The 8675-nt window shown below is 31.6% G+C and overlaps 2 pseudogenes; one reads left to right on the top strand and one right to left on the bottom strand.

Annotated features, from left to right (window-relative positions):
• Positions 1 to 1668: 1668 nt before the first annotated feature.
• On the bottom strand, positions 1669 to 3133 carry LOC106308736 (annotated as a pseudogene).
• Positions 3134 to 7259: 4126 nt separating this feature from the next.
• LOC106310968 lies at positions 7260 to 8433 on the top strand (annotated as a pseudogene).
• The last annotated feature ends 242 nt before the right edge of the window (positions 8434 to 8675 follow it).

Below are 8675 nucleotides of genomic sequence, written 5' to 3'. Positions count from 1 at the left end.
ACACAGTTCATCAACACAACTCTAACCCAATAACAATAAAAATTTTGAAAAACAATGATCAACCCAAAACGCAAAATTTACAACTACAATAACCCTAGAAAATATTGAGATGAAACAAGAACTCTGTCCACAATCCGCGCTTGCGCGGAGGGCAATGCCCCTAGTAGAATAAATTGAATCGCTTTATTATAACTTACTAGATCCTTTCTCCCCGCTACGCGCGGATAATATATTTAAAATTTGTTACATTTATCATTTTTATTTATATGTGAATTTTTGTATATCAAATTATATATAACTAATTTTTAAATTTGATTTTTTTTTTATGTTTTTAGTTTGAAGTAAGTATTTCTATTATATGTAACACAATTAACTAATAAAATATGAAGAATCAAGTACGAGATTTTAGAGTTATGTAAAAAAAATATAATTATGTATAGAACATAAATTATCTTAGTTTAAAAGATCAAAATCTCATCTCGAATAAATTCACGAAAAGAAAAAGTACTCCAATAACCTACTTAAAATATAAAACCCCCTTTTCAAAAAAAATTTCGTACTTAATAATATTTTGTTACGTGTAATAGTTGAAAACTGACAATTGAATATCGATTTGAAAATATTATTTTAATATATCTAATGGTAAAATATTAATTGTAATAAACAAATTTTGAATTTTGTAATATTACATGAATTAGAAGTCTTTAAAATCTAAAATCTATTTTATTAACAAAATATATTTTTATTCATTTATTATTTTGACGTTACAAAATATTGCTTTAGTTTTATTTGTATATTAATTTTTTTTAATAATTTAGTTTTTTTTTAAAGTAATTTTAAAATTATCAAGAATATAATATATTTAAAATTATTTATTTAAATATATCCAAATATGATGTCTCATTTTTATGTGTGTTTGCGTTGAGCATATTTAATTTGTAGTTTGTATATAAGCCACACTATACAAACAAAAGCACAAAATAAATTTCATAGACGTTGTTGTTGCTTTACCTTTATGTGTAGATGTGATGCCGTATTTGTGTAGTTAGCGTTTTGCCGTGGTTACTAATTTTCTAAGATTTGTATTGTAATATGGTTGAGACGTAGTGATGAACTGTTCTAATTTTTAGCGGTTGGTGTTATGTATATGTTGTGTGTGTAGAGTGTATTTAACATTGTTGGAGGTTTTTTCTAAAAGAAAAATAATGATTATATTCCTAACTTAAATTTTTTTTTTTTGTTTTTTTGTTGTAATTTTTAATTGGTGATAACATATTTATAAAGTGCATAGCGTTTGTTGAAGTTTAACTGGCTAAACATGTAGCGAAAAAGGTATTTTTGTGTAAAACAAAATTGTACTGGATGGATCATAGTTAGAACTTAGACATAATGAATTTAACTTAACATCAACAATTTTACTTTATTATTAAAATATATAATCTTCTATGTCGGACACATGATATATCAAAGCGTTCATAAATTAGAAAACGCATCTAATTTTATAATTTGATGAGGTTTTAATTTTAAAGAAAGAAACTTGGAGAATGTTTCAAATAATATAGTTGGTAAATTCTCTGTAGATAATCAAAAATATTTCTCAAGATTCTTTATCGATTTCCCGTTTATAACATCCATTGTTACCAGAGGACCTTATTTGAGATAACACACTCAGGCTCTTGGGCTTATGGAGGACAATGTGATGTCCTGAAAAACCTTGAGCCTCTTCTTGTCCAACATTTTCGTCTCTGTCCCCAAAACAGCCATGATCACCGCTTCTTCGAACTCCTTGCTGTCTGGTAATCCAGAGTCTATCGCTTTCTTCTCTTTCGTGTTTGTCTCTCCCTCATCACCACCACCAAAACTCAACATTCCCATGGTTTGACTCGACGATCTTGTCCTCTTCAGCTTCTCTTTATTGTTGATCAACTTCGAAGAGAAGAACGGTTTTGCATCAACCCTTAATGGGTTGTTTAGTACTACATTCGCATTCACATTGGTTTTCACGTTCTCGTCACCGTACCATTGCTCAAATCCGGCTTTGCCTTAGGCTTCACGCTCTATTCTCTACAAGGTTGAGGCAGCCATATAGAGAAAGAACCAAACATGGTGTCGAAAAGCCTTTTCTGCTCAACCCTATCATCCCCTCCTCTTCTCATCATCTCGGAGCCAAAATCGTTATAAGCATCTGCTGCGCTCTCTCGTAAGCTTTTAAATGCGAATCCACTCCTCTAGGACCATCCACGACCGCTGGCTTCACAAGCCGTAACATCTCTTTGGCTTCATTGATCCTGCCTTGCTTCATAAGACAGTTTTTGAGGTTACACATCTTGTTGTTGTCAGGTGCGATAGATAGAGCTCTCCTGTAGGCGTCTTCAGCTTCCGCGAAGTTGTCGCTTTGCATCAAAGCCCATCCTAAGTTCCTCAGTAGCCGAGTTGCTTCTTGCTCAATAGAGACTTGAAACTTCTTCCCTTGAGATCCAGCGGTTTTGGTTCGTTTGCTGTTAAAGGCGAGTCCTTTATGTATCAAGAAGAGTTTGTGTTTCGACAGCGCAATCTCGTCATCTTTCTCCCACATCTCTGTAAACAAAAATAACACACAACAGTTCAGTAAAAACTCAAGAATTGCATAAGGAAACAAAGAAAAAACAGAGGATTTCTATTTTTTTTTGTAAAGTGAGTACCTTGTAGAGATCTAAGAGGATGTTGTCAAGCGATTCCTGTGCTTGATCTGAACACCAGATTCTAAGAGACTTAATAGCTTCGATAGTTTCTTCTGCCCGATCTTGTTGCTTCATCACCATAGCCATATCTTTCAGAGCACTGTCAACTCTGTCTCCGGTGTTAATGGCGGACCAGAACAGCAGAATTGCTCTCTCATGATCCTTCTCTACCAACTGAATCCAATAATCAATCGCAAAAACAACCAATCAGATGAAAAGTTATGATTCCAAGATCTGAAAGAAAGGATGAGACTTTTAATCACCTGAACGTTTTTGGCTCTGATGTAAGGACTGTCTCCGATGGGAACCTTGTGGATGACATGGAATTATTTAGATCGTGTGCGGGAGAGATTTAGTGGCTTTGCGGGAGAACAGGGAGCGGATTTGGTAGGTCTGAATACATATTTCGTCATCTTTGCAGTGAATGGGGAGACGAAGAAGAAGACAAATGAATCTCTGCATCAGATTTTATAAGAATAATCAGAATAGGATGAAAGCAAAACCTGGAAACGAATCGTTGATTTGGATGAAAGCAAATCCCTTTGGATCCAAAGGTATTTCCACACCAGTATTGAATATGATCATTGATTGAGAAGGTAACGCAAAAACAAAAGACAAAGATCGGAGAAGATGAAGTGGAAGAGTCGGGAGAGGCTCACCAAGCTTGAAGACGAAGAAGCAGGTTTGTCTAGGTGGGCTGGTGGGCCAATAAAGTTTTTAATAGATCCAATAAGAAAGCCGTCTCTATTTCAGCCATGGTGATGTGGCAAAAAAACAGCTCCTTATTGGATGATTTTTGATGCCGATGTGGACAGTATATATGAGGCTCTTATTCCCCTTTTATTATTTGTCTGATAAGTCACAGACCAGTTACATATATATATATATATATATAATCCCAATTATACCTTTAACTAGACGATAACCCGCGCGCATGGGCGGGGTGAGTTTTTATAATAATGTTTGTTTATTAAATGGTTTTAACATTTTGCAATACTACAATCTTTATCGATTAAAAAATGACGAATACAAATGTTGGTCTCTTAATATATTATCGTTGTTGAATAGTTAACATTATTATTAAATGGTTTTTACATTTTTGCAATACTGCAATCTCATATGCACAATAAATTGCGGCTGACACAAATTACCAAAACCAAATATGCAACATCGATTGTATAACGACGAAAGGGGATTAGGTTTTCTGCTCTCGATTTTTTACTATTGACTCTCCATAAGTGAATTCATTTTCTATCTCTATAAAATTGTGCTTTCCTTCTCGTCTTTGTTTAATTGATATGAGTTAAGTGAATTTAGTAAATTAAATAAGTGTCAACTTAAAAAAAAAATGGACATCTGTAAAAATTAGTTTCACTCCAGATACATATCTAAGAATCAAAATTTTGAAAAAAAAAATCACTTGCAAACTATATTAACAAATTAGTGTTCAAATCTAATATATCAAGCTGTTATAGAATATATAGGTGCAGACTCGAAATATAAATGTATTTCTAGTATATATTCACCAGCTCGGTCTAAAAATTATCTAATTCTAGTACAACAAAACAAATTACTTATTTCACCAGTTCGGGTAATATGTGAATCTAAACGGGTATTATCCAAACCTGAATGGATATCAAAAGATAACCAAACATAAGTATACTTATCCCTATATATGTAGTTTACTTCTCTCATTTTATTCAAAATATTTATATTAATGATGCTTATTGATCAAAAATAGATAATATACATATAACTAGGTGTCTTTCTGCACCATGTGCAGTAAAAAAATTTAAAATATTTTTAATAGATAAATATAAATTGTATTTTAAAATAATTTTTTATTAATATTGTAAATTTTCTTTTTTGTATCAATATAAATTTGATTTAATTAAACATAAAAATTGTATTAAGAATATGCATGTATATATTTGAAATTATATTTTTAGATAGATTTTTCTATCTATTTATTTTAATTAAATATATTAAATAAATTTTTAAAAGTTGCATAATTACCAAAAGTTAAAATTAAACAATATTTTTAAAATTTGTAGATATATAAGAAAATAATGATTTTATGATTAAATTTTTATAATTTTCTAAAAAAAATTGTATACATTTTTGAAAATTTAATAATAAAATTGTGTAATTTAAAAATATATAATTAAATTATATTTTGAAACTTATAATGCCATATTTGAATATATTTATTTTAATGATGATTTATGAGTTATTCTCATATTCTAAAAAAAATTTCAAAAATATAAATTGACATTAAATGTAATATATAAGTTATTACCGTATTTTAAAAAGTTTACCAAAAATATAAATTAACTTTAAATGCAATTGTTCATGTCATATTAAGCTATAAAATATGTCATCAATTTCAGTAGCAATGTCATATTTGTTTTGTGAAATTGATTGTAGAAAGGACATGTGGCAAAATCACTTCGCAAATATAGTCTAGGTGATTATGAACAAAATTATTTGCTACTCACTTAAATATATATATCAAGATCTTGTTTCTTGCATTAACAAAAGTTGCATCTAAAATTTTAAAACAACAACTAAATTAGTGTCTTTCTATTTTTAAGTTTTATCTTCAAACCTATGAATAGTTTAATTTTTATAAAATTAGGAAACCATTTAAAATATATTTTAAATACAAAAAACTTGAACAATGAATCATTTATTTATTTTTTATTCAAAATTTAAATATCTGAACCGGCCCAAAATATCCAAACCCAAACATAAAATACCCGAACCCGGCCTGAAGTGTAGAAATATCCGAACATAAAATACCTGAACCCGACTCGAAGTGTAGAAATATCCGAACTGCTACTCACTTAAATATATATATCAAGTTCTTGTTTCTTGCATTAACAAAAGTTGCATCTAAAATTTCAAAACAACAACTGAACTAGTGTCTTTCTATTTTTAAAGTTTTATCTCCAAACCTATTAATAGTTTATTTTTTCTTAAAATAGAAAACCAGTTAAAATATATTTTAAATACAAAACTTAAAAAATGAATCATTTATTTATTTTTTATTCAAAATTTAAATTTCCGAACACGAACATAAAATACCTAAACCCGGCTCCAAGTGTAGAAATATCCGAACGGGTTTTATACATTTATACTGAAACACACGATACTAACCCGAACGTGTATCCGAACGTCCACCCCTACGATATATGATCATCATTTGTATCTTGCTTGACCAAAAAAAGTTAAACCATTGATCATAAAATTTTCAATGTGGGACTTTTACCATTTTTAGTAATTTATAGTCGTTTTTAAAAATTCAAAATATAACATATAAGAAAAAATCTAATTTTTTTATTATATGCTTAATGTTATTTTTAATTACTTTTAATAGTATAAAATTAAACAAAAGAGAGAGAGAGAGGTTAGAAAAATTGTTATCAAATACTCTCTCTGTTCCCGAAAGTAAGATTTTGTAAAGTGTTCACGCTTATTAAGAATTCAATAAATGTTTATAATTTAATTTTTTTTTTAATTTATTATACACTTTCCAATAACTTTTCACCAATGAAATTTAATCAATTTAAATATTTTCATTTAATGTTTCTTAAAAATATAAAAAGTACCTTAGACATATAGAAAATCTATATTTGTGGAACAAATAAAAAATCTAAAACATCTTACTTTCCGGAACGGATGGAGTATGTATTATTCATAATCATTAATTGTCATATATATATTAACCTTATTAGGTAATTCCGTAACTTTTATTTAAGGAAAGAAAAAATATTGTTTTGTACACTACTTATTAATTTGATAGTTAGTTTAATAAAAAACATAGTATATGTTTATATGGACCAACTTATTTTTTTAACAATTTTAAGAATCATTATCGTGATGACACATGGCTACAAAAATATGTTGTAATGCTCCAGGATTAATATAGGGGATGAGAGGTTCTGGGGTTGATTAGCAGAGGCTGTAGCTTTGAATTTTTTGCTTTAATATTTAAGCTGTAGATTTTATGGTTTTAGCTTTAAATTTTATTGCTGTAGGTTTATTTTAAAGTTTTAAAAGCACGAAGTCTAAAGCTGTAGAAAAATTGATTTCTAGAGCCATTATATTTCCTTTTAAAGATTTTGGGCTCTATCTTTAGTTTTTATTAATAAAGCTTGATTGGTTTGATTTTATTGCTTTAGAGAGAATTATGGTTGCGTAGAGTATTCACAGCCAACACCAATAACCCCTTCTTGCTTTCTAGAGTTCTAGGAAAGTGATGAATAAAGACCAGTGGCAGAAACCGTAATAAACATGGTAAAAATATATTCTCCGTTTAATAAGACGTTCAAACTGAAATATTTTCATAACGAAAATGAAAATAAGATGCCTAAAATAAATTGACCTCATTAACTGAGAAACTTGGTGGCCAAGTCTTCTCTCTGTAATAATTGAAATTTTAGGGCGGAGAAGATGTGAACATCACCAATTCTCTTAATTAGGGTTTTTTATTTATTTCATTTTGAAACTCTTGCTTTTGCTAAAACAAAATTATTCATGTCTCTGCTTCTCAATCAGCCTTCGAAGATCTGCCTTGGGAAACTTGTGTTGGCTAGGTCCTCTTCTCTTGGCTCTGATAGCTTCTCATCTTCCTTGCAGCAAACCCCTCCCTGTGCCATCATATCCGTTAGCCCTTGTCCTTATGCTGACGAAATCGGAAACCTCAACATTAAGAATGCTAATGAGCGTTCCGTGACTCATGTGGAAAAGGATGTGCCTGGAGAGTTGTCGTGCCCATTAAAACACTTTCGTTTTTGTATACTGGGAACAATCGGGTCGTCCCATGGCTGGGTAGCTACTCCTCTAGAGGACGGAAGACACCGTCTCCAAGACGATCTAAACCCGGCTGCATCGTACACAGATCCTAAACACATTTCACTGCCTCCTCTTGTAACTCTGCCTTATTGCCAAACCCAGCTTGTCACCAACGTGTCGATGTCCTCATCATCTCCTGAGGAAGAGGACTGTGTCGTGGCTATCAAGTTCTTCGGACCTCAACTCAGCTTATGCAGACCAGCTGCTCAAAGTAACTCCGAGTGGATCAACATCAGGATCGCAAACCCATGTTTCTTCTCCTCTCGTGTCATGTTTTCAAGGAGAGATGGCATGTTCCACATACCCGGATCAGGAGGCCATCTCATCGGATCATGGGATCTCGGAGAACACAAGGACCATCCTAAAATTCAGATGTTGCGGTTCCACAACTTGCTGAGCTGACTATGTCCAAACTGGAGATATTGCATTCGTGTTCCACAAGCGAACACTTGGTGGAGTCACAAACAACTGGTGAAACTTTCTTGATAAAGTGGTTCAGAAAGACCACCAGGAGCATGCTTGATATGCCTAAAATGAAAACAGAAGCTTTGATGGTGTTCAAGCTTGACGAAGAAGGAAATGCTGTTTACACTGAGGACATTGGAGATCTCGTCATTTTCCTCTCCAGGGCTGAACCTTTCTGTGTTCCTGCTAGCTCCTTTCCTGGCATGTACCCCAACAGAGTCGAAATTTTTGATGTAGATGAAATCGGATCTGTCAATCTGGCTACAGGCACCGTCTCTACTAGAAATTCCACATTCAATGCCCCTTACTATTTTCCACCTCAAAATATAGAGCACTCGTAATTGATTCTCTGATGTCATGTCATTTCTGTTAAACCCTTTTAAATCGTTGTTGACTAACTTCATTCTATTTGAGGTGATTATATTCCTTTTTTGTTGTTTTTTTTTTTGTTTTGAAGAAAGGCTTCCTTTTTTGTTGTTGTCGAATTAACTATATATATATTTGCATTTGCTCTCTGGACCCTTTTGTTGCTTTTGAATCATGAACAAATTAACATAGCTGATTTCTTCCTACGTTACTATAGACTTTAACTTTGCTATTGGCATAGCTTCTTGTGACAAAACTTCGGGGGGG

The sequence above is a fragment of the Brassica oleracea genome, chromosome C8 (genome assembly GCF_000695525.1).
Source record: "Brassica oleracea var. oleracea cultivar TO1000 chromosome C8, BOL, whole genome shotgun sequence".
In the NCBI taxonomy this organism is placed as follows: domain Eukaryota; kingdom Viridiplantae; phylum Streptophyta; class Magnoliopsida; order Brassicales; family Brassicaceae; genus Brassica; species Brassica oleracea.
This window is presented reverse-complemented; position numbering and strand designations above follow the sequence as displayed.